This window comes from Leucopleurus acutus, assembly GCF_964270905.1.
Source record: "Leucopleurus acutus genome assembly, chromosome: 8".
Classification (NCBI taxonomy): Eukaryota; Metazoa; Chordata; class Mammalia; order Artiodactyla; family Delphinidae; genus Leucopleurus; species Leucopleurus acutus.
Genome location: NC_139151.1, coordinates 95,638,682 through 95,651,258, shown reverse-complemented (window position 1 = coordinate 95,651,258; position 12,577 = coordinate 95,638,682).

Genomic DNA, 12,577 nt, shown 5'->3' with positions numbered 1-12,577 from the left:
TATCTTTCTGTTATTGATTTCTAGTTTAATTCTGTTGTGGTCTAAGAGCAGACATTGCATGATTTCTATTCTTTTAAATTTAATGTGTGTTTTATGGCCCAGAATGTGGTCCATCTTGGTGAATGTTCCATGTGGACTTGAGAAGAATATGCATTCTGCTGTTGTTGGATGAAGCAGTCTGTAGACATAAATTATATCTGGTTGATTGATGGTCCTATTGAATTCAACTATGTCCTTACTGATTCTCTACCTGCTGGATCTGTTTATTTCTGATAGAGGGGTGTTGGAGTCTCCAACTGCAATAGTGGGTTCATCTTTTTCTCCTTGCAGTTCTGTCACTTTCTGCTTCTCATGTTTTGACACTCTGTTGTTAGGAGCCTATACATTAAGGATTGATATGTCTTCCTGGAGAATTGACCTTTTTATCATTATGTAATACTCCTCTTTATCTCTGATAACTTTCCTTGCTCTGAAGTCTTTTCTGTCTGAATTAATACAGCTACTCCTGCTTTCTTTTGATTAGTGTTAACATGGTATATCTTGCTCCATCCATTTACTTTACTCCATGTTTGTCTTTCTATTTAAAGTAGGTTTCTTGTAGACAACCTGGAGTTGGCTCTTGTTTTTTTGATCCACTCTGACAATCTCTGTTCTTTAATTGGTTTATTTAGACCACTGATGTTTAAATTCTAAAGCGATTATTGGTATAGTCGGATTAATAGCTACCATATTTGTTACCGTTTGCTATGCATTGCCCTTGTTCTTTATTCCCGTTTTTGTCTTCTACTCCTTTTCTTCCTTTTGTGGTTTTAACTGAGCATTTTATGTGATTCCACTTTCTCTCCTTTCTTAACATATCAGTTATAATTCCTTTTTAATTTTTTTCGTCATTACACCAGAGTTTGCAATATATATTTACAGCTAATCCAATTCCACTTTCAAATAACACTATACTACTTCATTGGTAGTGCAAGTACCTTATAATAACAAAATAATCCTATTTCCTCCTTCCTGTCCCTTGTATCATTGCTATCATTCCTTTCACTTATAAGTAAGCATGTGCACACACACACAGACACACACACATATTGAATACATGGTTACTATTATTATTTTGAACAGTTCTCTGTTAGCTCAATTAAGAATAATAAAAGTAAAAGTTTTTATTATACCTTCACTTCTTCCTTCTCCATTGCTCTTCCTTTCTTTATGTAAATGAAAGTTTTTGACCTATATAATTTTCCTTCTCTCTAAAGAACTTTTAGCATTTCTTTCAAGGCAAGTCTGCTAGCAACAAACTCCCTCATTTTTTGTTTGTCTGAGAAAGTCTTTATTTCTTCTTTACTTTTTTTTTTTTCTCTTCTTTACTTTTGAAGGCTAATTTCACAGGGGACAGAATTCGATGTTGGTGTTTTTTTTCTCCCAGCCCTTTAAATATTTCACCCTGCTCTCTACTTACTTGTATGGTTTCTTAAGAGAAGTCAGATGTATTTCTTATCTTTGCTCCTCTATGATAAGGTAATTTTTTCTTCTGGCTTCTTTTAAGATTTTTTCCTTTATCTTTGATTTTCTGTATTTTGAATATATGTCGAGGTATAGTTTTTTTTTGGAGGTGGGGCACATTTATCCTGCTTGGTGTCCTCTGAACTTCTTGGATCTGTGGTTTGGTGTCTGACATTAATTTGGGGAATTTCTCGGTCATTTATGCTTCAGATATTTTTTTCTGTTTCTTTCTCTCTTTTTTTTCCTTCTGGTATTCCCATTAAGTGTATGTTATACCTTTTGTAGTTGTCCCACAGTTCTTGGTATTCTTGGGTATTCTGTTCTGTTTTTTTTTTTCTCAGTCTTTTATCTCTTTACTTTTCAATTTTGGAAGTTTCTATTGAGATAGCCACAGGCTCAGTGACTCTTTCCTCAGCCATGTGCAGTCTATTAATGAGCCCATCAATGGCATTCTTCATTTCTGTTACTGTGTTTTTGATCTCTGGCATTTCTTTTTGAGTCATTCTTTTTATTTATTTATTTTTGGCTGCACTGGGTGTTTATTGCTGTGCGTGGGCTTTCTCTAGTTGTGGTGAGATGGGGCTACTCTTTGCTGTGCGTGGGCTTCTCATTGAGGTGGCTCCTCTTGTTGGGGAGCATGGGCTCTAGGCTTGTGGGCTTCAGTAGTTGTGGTATGTGGGCTCAGTAGCTGTGGCACATGGGCTTAGTTGCTCCGTGGCACGTGAGATCTTCCTGGACCAGGGATCGAATCCATGTCCCCTGCACTGGCAGGCGGATTCTAAACCACTGCGCCACCAGGGAAGTCCCTTGATTCATTCTTATAACTCCCATCTCTCTGTTTACATTACCCATCTGTTCTTGCATGCTGTCTACTTCATCCATTAGAATCCATAGCATATTAATCATAGTTGTCTTGAATTCCCAGTGTGATAATTCCATCATCTCTGCCATCTCTGAGTCTGGTTTTGATGTGTGTTCTGTCTCTTCAAGACAAGTGTTTTTTTGCCTTTTGATATGCCTTATAATTTTTTCTTATTAGGAGGACATGCTATACTGGGTAAAAGGAACTGCATTAAGTAGGCCTTTAGTAATGTAGGGTAAGGTATTGGGGGAAGAAAACATTCTGTAGTCCCTTGATGAGGTTGCAGTCTTACAGTGAGTCTGTACCCCTGGACTGTGAATTTCACAAGTGCTTCTCAGCCTCTCCCCCCACACCCCACCCCCAGCTTAGACGGGAGAGGATGAGGAGAGAGGGCTGGAGCTGGGTATTTCCCTTTCTCCATGAGGATTATACTCTGCCCAATAGTTTAGACTCTTGTAAAATAGTTTCTCTTGAGGGCAAGCCTTGTTAAGAAGAACGGAATGCTCTGGTATATTTCAGAATGGTTCCTTTTCTTTTACCCAAGCCAGAAGCTGGAGGGGTTTTTCTCCAATATTCACCATGAGAACACGGTTGAGTCCCTGGAGGTAAAACTCACAAAAGTGCGGGCACCTCTCCATGACTGGGTCTTCTGGAGTTTTTTTTTTTTTCTTTCTTTTTTTATAAATTTATTTTTATTTTTGGCTGCATTGGGGCTTCGTTGCTGCGCGCGGGCTTTCTCCAGTTGCGGCGAGCGGAGGTTCCTCTTCGTTGCGGTGCACAGACCTCTCATCGCAGTGGCTTCTCTTGTTGCGGAGCACAGGCTCTAGGTGCGCCGGCTTCAGTAGTTGTGGTGCACGGGCTTATTTGCTCGGTGGCATGTGGGATCTTCCCGGACCAGGGCTCAAACCCGTGTCCCCTGCATTGGCAGGCAGATTCTTAACCACTGCACCACCAGGGAAGCCCTTCTGGAGTTTTTAACTCTCAGACTTGTGCACACTGAGCCTCAGGAAGTTTGTCAATTACAGTTCAGGTTTTCCTGCCCGGGCACTGCTTCCCACAGATGTTTCTGCTCGTGGTCTCTGCTCTAAGTGGTGATTCTATGTATTGGCCTGGGGGGCTGTCCACATTTGTGGGGGCAGCAGTTTGCGTTGAGACCTCACTTCTCTGATGAATCTAAACTGTTTTTTCAGTTTTTCAGCCTTTTACTTGTTGTTAGGACAAAGCGATAACTCCCAAGCTCCTTACAGCTGGACCAGAAACTAGAAGTCTCACCTGGATTTTTGCTATAGCCTCCTAACTGGTTTCCCTCTTCTGCCCTCACTTAAACATAGCAGCTCAAATGAGACTTTAAAATGTACATTAGAATATGTTACTTTCCTGTTCAAAACCCTTCAGTGGCTCCCCATCTCCTTCAGAGTAAAAGCCAAAGTACTGTACCTACCAGGCCTAGGCATCTGCCCTGTCTTCAACACTCTGCCCTAATCTCCATCTTCTCTGCAGCTATAAGGTCTCCTCCAGCCATCCTGGCTGCCTGTTGTTCCTTGAACTTTCCATGTGTGCTCTCACCACCAGACCTTTGTACTTGGTGTTCCCTCTGCTTGGAATAGTCTTCCCCCAGACACCTGCCTAGCACAGTCCTTTGCTTCTCTCAACTCTTGGTTCAGATGTCACCATCACATCAAGTGTCACCACTGGGTTGTCACCTAATCACGCTATAGATTATAGTAACTCTTCCCCAGTCACCCCAATGGCTTCCTTCTCTGCTTTATTTTTTCCATAGCATTTATTACTACCTGATATCCCATATATTTTACCTTTTTTGGTTCTTTATTTACTTTCTTCTCCCACTGGAAAGTAAAGGCCACGAGGGCAGCAGGGGTTTGTCATCTATATTGTTCACCATTATATCATCAGTGCCTAAAATAATACCTGGCATATAATAAGTCCTCAATAAATATTTGTTTAATGGATTATTACTGTACTCACATAGATGAGGCAAGGGATGGGACTAGAGTTCAAACTCAGGTCTTCATGACTCAAATCTCGTGTTCTGAACGCATATGCTACATTGCCACTGTGTTGAATATTGAATATCTGATGTGTTCTTGCAAATGGCTATTTCCTACACTCTAGCAGTTTTCTATTTCTTGACTCTCGCTGGAGTTGATTTTTCTGAGTTAGTAAGAACTCTCTATGAACTGCATCCTGATATTTCCTCAAGATCATTGCATTGCAAAATAGGCTGAAATAAGACTGCCCACTGCATTACCTGCAGAGCTCTCTCCTTCCTCTCGCTTCACTGCAGCCTGTCTGCCAGCTAAGGTCAGAACTGCACTGCTTCTGGCCAAATGCAATCTCAGGTTAAGTAGTCAATGTGACGTGATCTGCAAAGTAAATTAGAAAAACCCAAACGACCAATAACAGTCCCTCAAGTTTGCATGTTTAACAGCCTTCGAAGTGCCTTCAAGCACGCTATCATTTTTTTTTAAATAAATTTATTTATTTATTTATTTTTGGCTGCGTTGGGTCTTCATTGCTGCGTGCTGGCTTTCTCTAGTTGCAGCGAGTCGGGGCTACTCTTTGTTGTGGTGCATGTGCATCTTATTGTGTTGGCTTCTCTTGTTGCAGAGCATGGGCTCTAGGGCATGTGGGATTCAGTAGCTGTGGCGCACAGGCTTAGTTGCTCTGTGGCATGTGGGACCTTCCTGGACCAGGGCTCAAACCCATGTCTCCTGGATTGGCAGGCGGATTCTTAACCATTGTGCCGTGCCACCAGGGAAGCCGCACTATTTTGATGCTTATAATGACCTGCTGGATAGATCACTGCCTACCCCATTGCTTAGATGAAGAAACAGAGGTCACAGTTAGTAGCAGTGCTGGGACTAGAATGTGGTCTTCTGATCCAAAAAGCCCAAATTCTCCTGAAACTGCTCTTCCTTCCACTGATTTCAATCCTGCCTATCATGAGGTTTAGTTTACAGTTCTGCCAACTTTTCATACACAGCACTCGGAATCTTGGTAGACAAGTAAATTGTGCAAGTGGGGAGAGACTGGGGGTGTTTTGAATGCACATAGTTTTTGGTTGCCCAACATTCTGCTCCCTTCTTTTCCTTTTTTTTTGCGGTACGCGGGCCTCTCACTGTTGTGGCCTTTCCCGCTGCGGAGCACAGGCTCTGGAAGCGTAGGCTCAGCGGCCATGGCTCACAGGCCTAGTCACTCCGCAGCATGTGGGATCTTCCCGGACCGGGGCACGAACCCGTATCCCCCGCATTGGCACACGGACTCTCAACCACTGCACCACCAGGGAAGCCCTGCTCCCTTCTTTTGATAAGAGCCCCAATTTCTGTTTTGGGCAATTGTTTCTGCTCCAGTCTCAGTTGCGTTGTCAATCAAGGTGGCAAAGGAGAGGGCATTTTACTCAAGCCAAGCCAATCAGATTCAAGGACTTGGGATCTTAACCAAAATAACAGAAGGACAGCGTAACATTGTGCAAGAAGCAGCCCTAACAAGATGGTTGATTAGCTCCTATTCCAGGATGTCGTGGCTGTCATTGTTCCCAACTCTTTCAGCCTCATTCTCAGCTGTCTCTTGATTCTGTGAACTGGCCCCACCCTCCCAATACATCCCCTTGCTTAAGTTAGCCAAAGTTTGTTTCTGTTGCTTGCAACCAAAGACTTCTGCCTGGAGTAGGGAAGAATCATGGGAAAGCTAGCCTCCTTCAGCAAGACTGGAGCCCTTTTCTGTCAAGATGAGCTGGGGTGAGTGAGTGGACTGTGGTGCTCTTCTTGGTCAGTGGGTCAGTGTGTGCCGGCCTGCTGCCTTGTTTCTTGGGACCTCACAACCTGGATAGATGTGGGACCTGGTAAGGCTCTTAAGAAAATGAAGGGTCAGGTTGAGGAGGATGTGGGTGGAATGGGGCTTTGGGATACCCCTCAAGGACTGGAGAAGGAGAGAACAAGGAGACTCAGGGTGTCTTTACACAGCTGCAGGAGTTGTCCAAGCAGGAAGAATGAGATCCAACTTGGGAAACACCTTTTGCTTTGCTAAGCAAGTTTTGTGAAAGCTGGGCTTCAGTGTCACTCTCAGGCCCCAATTCTCATATTTTAGATGAATGTCAAAGTTATTAGACAATTATGATGGAATGGGAGTGGTGCTGGTAGATGAAAGGAAGATTCATTGCTGCCACCCTCAACATACAGAGAACAGAGACTTTTCTCCCAGGTGCCCTCTCCCCACTTGCTGCTTCTCCACTGGTTCTGATACCCACCACACACCTCCTCTGCTGTGGACATAGTGTCTGGATATACCACTTGTATCTGATGACGGAGAGCTCTGAGCCCACGTGACTGTATGACTAAGTGGACCTGACAGAACCTATCTTGTGATGGGCAGCTCTGGATGCAAGATCACTTAATGTCCCTTAATCAGATGCTCTGCGTCTCCCAGGGCTCAACAGAACAGTGGTTGCTGGTTTTTGAACGGGATATACAACTCTCTGTGACAGATGGCGTGGGCTTGTTCCGGAGCCCCAGGGGGCTAGGTTGGGATTCTTCTTGGGGCTTTTGCCACAAACTCTACACAGTGTCTCGTCCCGCCGTAGATGCCTTGAATACCATGGAGGCAATTGCACCACAGCCTGCACCTGCTGCAGAGCCCTTTCGTGCTCTGGGCCCCACTGAAAGCTGACAGTCTTCCTTGTCACTAAGTAAATGGGTCAGAGCAATGTCCTCAAGTGTAGAACATGTCGTCTCTAGCACCTGAAAAGGCCTGCTAGGTTGTGGGAAGCAGACTCAAAGGTGGTCCCCAAATGATCCCCGCCCCCAGCACTCACTCCCTTGTGTACTCTCCTCTACTGGTGCATGGAGCAGACCCTGTGGCTTGCTTCTAACGCATAGAAAATGGCAGATATGATGGGATGGCCCTTCCAAGATTAGCATCCAAAGAGGCTGTAGGTTCTGTCTCGGGAGACCCTCTGGTTCTCTCTCTGTCTCTGTCTCCGATCACCAGCTGCTGTGTTGTAAGGACACTCAGGATACATGGCAAGGTCCCAAGGCCTACCTGCAATTTCAGGAATGAGCTTAGAAAAGGATCTTCTAGGGCCTGCCAAAGCCATGAGAGGGATCTTGGAAACAGATGCTCCAGTCTTAGCTGAACCTCAAGATGACTGCCACCCTGACCAATATCTTGGTTTTCAGCCTCATGAGAGTCTCAGGGTCCCATTCTTTCCAATCAGATCCCCAGATCTTTCCAATCAGCTCTGCTAGTGTTGAGAATTCAATCTTCTTATAATTAAGTTCTGGGCCTGATCCTCTGCCCTCTGGTACAGGAGCTAAGAGTCTCTTTATATGCTACCTTATATAGGCTACCCTCAAGCTTTTACACTTTGCCTTATATTGGTGATTAATCATTCTGGGCCTTTCGTTGTCTTTCTTCAGTGAATCAATCCACTGCCCCTCCCCTAACCCCCAGCAACAGCCATCTCATTCTACAGTCTTTACAAATAGTTCTTAACAGAAGCTCTCAAACACTTGATAAGCTGCACCGCCAGTGCATTAATGTCCAACTGTGTCCCATCCCAGGTCATCACCAGTGAAAATTTTAGCAGTTGCACCCTAACCACATGCCCGGTGCTCTCACTGTTGACCTACCATTAGTCATGAGGTCCTCAGAGCCAGTCAGGCAGCAAGTGATCCTCTTCCAAAGTCTCATTTTTGGGACTGTTTTCTTAGACCAACCATTGTAGGTCAGGTTTCCTGGGAAACAGACTCTGAAGCAGATATTTGCATGCGTGTAGTCTATTGAGGAGTAGTTTTGGGAACAACACCTGTGAGGGGAAGGAAAGGAAGCTGGATTGGGCAGAGAGAGAAGCTGGTGCAGTCACAACAGAGGCCTCAGTGAACTTTATGGGGAGATTAGAAGCTGGAATGGCCCTTTAGAGTTGTCCAGTTAAGGCAAAGAGGCCAGGCTTCTGTACCCACTGTTGACCCCTCACTGGTTGCAGGCTGCCCCAGAGAGAGGGCATCATCTTGGGTGGTGCAGCTCCCTTTGATTAAGGGCAATTCCTGGAAGGGACTCAGTGTGAGCAGTCGGCAGCCAACACTCTCACAGCTGGGAGAATACGTATCTCAGCCTTGAAGGGGGACCTGTGTGGCTCATCACCACATCCACTCCAGAGGGTGCTGTTTCTAGCTTCCTTTTACAGATGAGCAAAACTGAGGCACAGCCAGGAAATAACAGAGCCAGAGCCCATGCCCTTAACCTCCATGCTCTGTGCCTTTTTTGAAGGAGGAAGAGGGAGAGGATCCTTCTCCCATTCCTGAGATCACGGCCAAGTCAGGGAACAAGTTAGAAACATAAAATTTGCTTTTGATATTCCCCCATCTCCATTTTGATGCCCTTCTCTCACCTCTTAGAGTGTCTTCCCCAGGCTCTGAAGTCACGAGAAGAGCATTCCAGGCTTGGGAGTGGAAGAAATGGTGTTGCCTGGGTGGGTGTAGGCATGACCGGTATAGAGCAACTAATAGACTAATTTGGTTGCCTAAAAAAAAAAGTTTGTAAAGGCAGATAGAGAAAGATAAAGTGGGAGAGCAAGGCTAAATTCGCACTAGAGGTCTTGATAGTCAAGCTAAGGAATTTGTACACAGTGGCAAAGGAGTGGAGGGTTCTGAGCAGAGGGGGTGGGTGAGAATGATGTGTGCAAACGGTTGTCTGAGGAAGATTTAATGTGTCCCTGGGGCCAAGGATGAACTGGCAGAAACAAAGACTAGAGGAATGGAAATCTGTTACGAGGCTGTTGCCAACAGTCCAAGAGGGCAGAGGAAGCAGAGAGAAAGAGAGAGAGAAGGGAAAAGAAAGAATGGTGGGACAGGCATTATGAAGGCAGCATGTCAGGAATCTATGTATATATTAGAGACAATCTTAGAAGGTATCAACAACAGGACTTCAAGGATGCTAATTAAGCAAAGGGTCCTATAGCAAAGCTCCATGAAGATGAAACCTCTCAAGGGCTTTCCACGGAAAAGGCCACAGAAATTGTTCTGTCACAGTAAAAGTCTGAGTACCCACACGGCAACTAACCCTAAGAGTACAGGAGGCACGTGGGCACACGAGTTTATTTGTCGATCTAGGTGAAGACTTTATTTAACAACACTGATAGGGTGCTTGCTGTGTGCTAGGCGCTGTTCTCTTTATGACTGTATACTCACTGAATCCTTTTTTGTCATTACAATTCTGTGTTGGTGCTATTATTATCTCCATTTACAGATGATAAAACTGAGGTACAGGGAGGTTAAGTAATTTGCCCAAGCTTCCCCAGGAAGTGGAGGAATCTGGATTCAAACCCAGACAATGCCGTTATGTTAACCACTGTACTCTGCTCATGACACTCTGGGATTAACCACGATAAAAAAGATAATCACTAGCTTGCCGATATGCCCAACTGGGCTTTAAAAATTCCCAAGATTTCTCATTTTTATTTTAAAGGCGACTGCTTCCCCACTTTTATCCTGGGACCTCATCTTACCTTCTCCCTCAGATCTTTAATTCATAAATACCTTTGGGGAAGCCACGCCCATTACCATGTCTCAGGTTAGATCATGAGTCAGAGCAGGCTGAAATAATCTCATGTTATCAGCAGTGACAGAAATGGTATAGCGTCCTTAGCTTAATTGCAATAGTCATTTATTCTTTCATTCACTGCTTCATTCAGTTGTACAGGAAAGAACTATCCAGTACTTATTCTGCACAGGCACTGGGCTGAAAATTATAAACATGAAGATGAATAAAGCTTGGCCCCTACCCTTGAGGGGCTGTAGTCTTCTTCTATTGCCTCCCCAAGACCCCTAACCCAGAATTCTAAGAGCAACCAACAGTCAGGGATGCAGAAGAACATTCCATGGTTGTTGGAAACAGTTAGGGGGTGGGAGTTTGGTGGATGGATGTAAGGAAACTGGAGCAGTTATTCTATAATGGGAAATGATAGCCAATTCAACACCTTGTCTGGATACCCTTCTTTTCAGTCTGAAAAAAAGCTTATCAGCTATTTTTTTCACACTCTTGGAAGAAGATCAGGGGGCCCTATTTTACTGATATTTTAAAATATCAATGGCTTGTGCAATGTGGCTAGAATTCTCTGTCCTCCAATTTCATCAACTTCATTTCTATCTTTTAAAAAACGTTTGATAGATAAAAGAATATATACAATGTATATCTAAGTACAAAGCATAATAATGAACATTTGTAAACCACCCGACTTAATAACATTTCCAATTCTGTTAGGCTACTGTGAACTCCCTGATCCAACCCTCTCCCTACTCCCCAGAGGTAACTTCTGTCCTGAATTTTGTGTTTATTGTTCCTTTGATTTTTAGGGTAGTCCTATCACCTGCATGGATCCCTAAACAATATAGTGTTTACTTTTGCTCGCTTTTTTTTTTAAATGTATTTATTTATTTATTTATGGCTGTGTTGGGTCTTCGTTTCTGTGCATGGGCTTTCTCTAGTTGTGGCAAGCGGGGGCCACTCTTCATCGCGGTGCGCAGGCCTCTCACTATCGCGGCCTCTGTTGTTGTGGAGCACAGGCTCCAGACGCGCAGGCTCAGTAATTGTGGCTCATGGGCCCAGTTGCTCTGCGGCATGTGGGATCTTCCCAGACCAGGGCTCGAACCCGTGTCCCCTGCATTGGCAGGCAGATTCTCAACCACGGCGCCACCAGGGAAGCCCTTTTTTAGCTTTTTAAAAATAGTTTTGTTCAGTATAGAATCAACTGTGACTTGCTTTGTCCACTCCACATTGTATTTCTAAGATTCATCCAAACTGCTCCATGTGGCTGTACTTCATTTTCACAGCTGTTTATTAATTCATTCAATAAACATTGATTGAGCCCCAGTAATATTGTATTAGGTGAATATATCACAACTTATTCATTTAGCTTCCTATTGATGGATGTTTGGGTTGTTTTCCTTTTTTTTTACACGAATAAATGCTACTGGGAATATTCTCTTACATGGCTCCTGACACACATGTGCAAGAATTTCTCAAGAGCACTGGCTTTCCTACTGGGATTCATGATTTGTAGTGGCCTGTGAAATCAATTTAATAGATTCAACCAGGATTTTAAAAAAAATATGGGGCTTCCGTGGTGGCGCAGTGGTTGAGAGTCCGCCTGCCGATGCAGGGGACACGGGTTCGTGCCCCGGTCCGGGAAGATCCCACATGCCATGGAGTGGCTAGGCCCGTGAGCCATGGCCGCTGAGCCTGCGCGTCCCGAGCCTGTGCTCCGCAACGGGAGAGGCCACAACAGTGAGAGGCCCATGTACCACAAAAAAATATAAAACAGAGCAATAACTACCTTAGTGCATTTCCTGTGGAAATGGTTAAGTATTGTTTTGTGAAACTTTTGTTTCAGTTATGTTTATGTGTCCTGGGCTGTGATGTGGAGTTTTTCTTTTCATGGGTGTTAGAAAAGTTTGGAAACCCTTGCTCCAGGGTTGTGCTTCTTGAACTATCTGTGGGTAGATTTAGAAAAATTTCCAATCTGTCACAGATTATTTTTGTAAAATACCATAAAAATGAGTTACTTGGAAAATGAGATTATTAAAAATTCAAAGACATACAAACAGAAAGCCCAGTTTTAATTGTTATATTCAACAGGCATAAATTATATTTCAATAAATATAGTAGGGCAATTATTCACAATAGACAAAGGGCAGAAGTAACCCAGGTGTCCATCAATGGATGAATGATAAACAGAAGGTGGTATATAGATTCAATGGAATATTATTCAGCCTTAAAAAGGAAAGCATTTCTGACACATGCTACAATGTGGGTGAAACTTGAGGACGTTATGCTAAAGAGAAATAGGGCAGTCACAAAAGGACAAATACTGTATGATATTCCACTCGTATGAGATACCGAGGGTAGTCAAATTCATAGAGCCAGAAAAAATGGTTGCCAGGAGTTGGGGGTGCAGGAGGAATACAGATTTATTGTTTAGTGGGTATGGAATTTCAGTTTGGAAAGATGAAAAAAAAGTTCTAGATATGAATGGTGGTGATGGTTGCACAACAGTGTGAATGTCCTTTTAATGCCACTGAACTGTACCCTTAAAAATGATTAAAATGGTCAAATTTTATGTTATGTATATTTTACCATGATAAAAAAGTCTAAAAAATTAAAAATAAATATAGAATGGCAGTGTGTCAAGTTGCTATC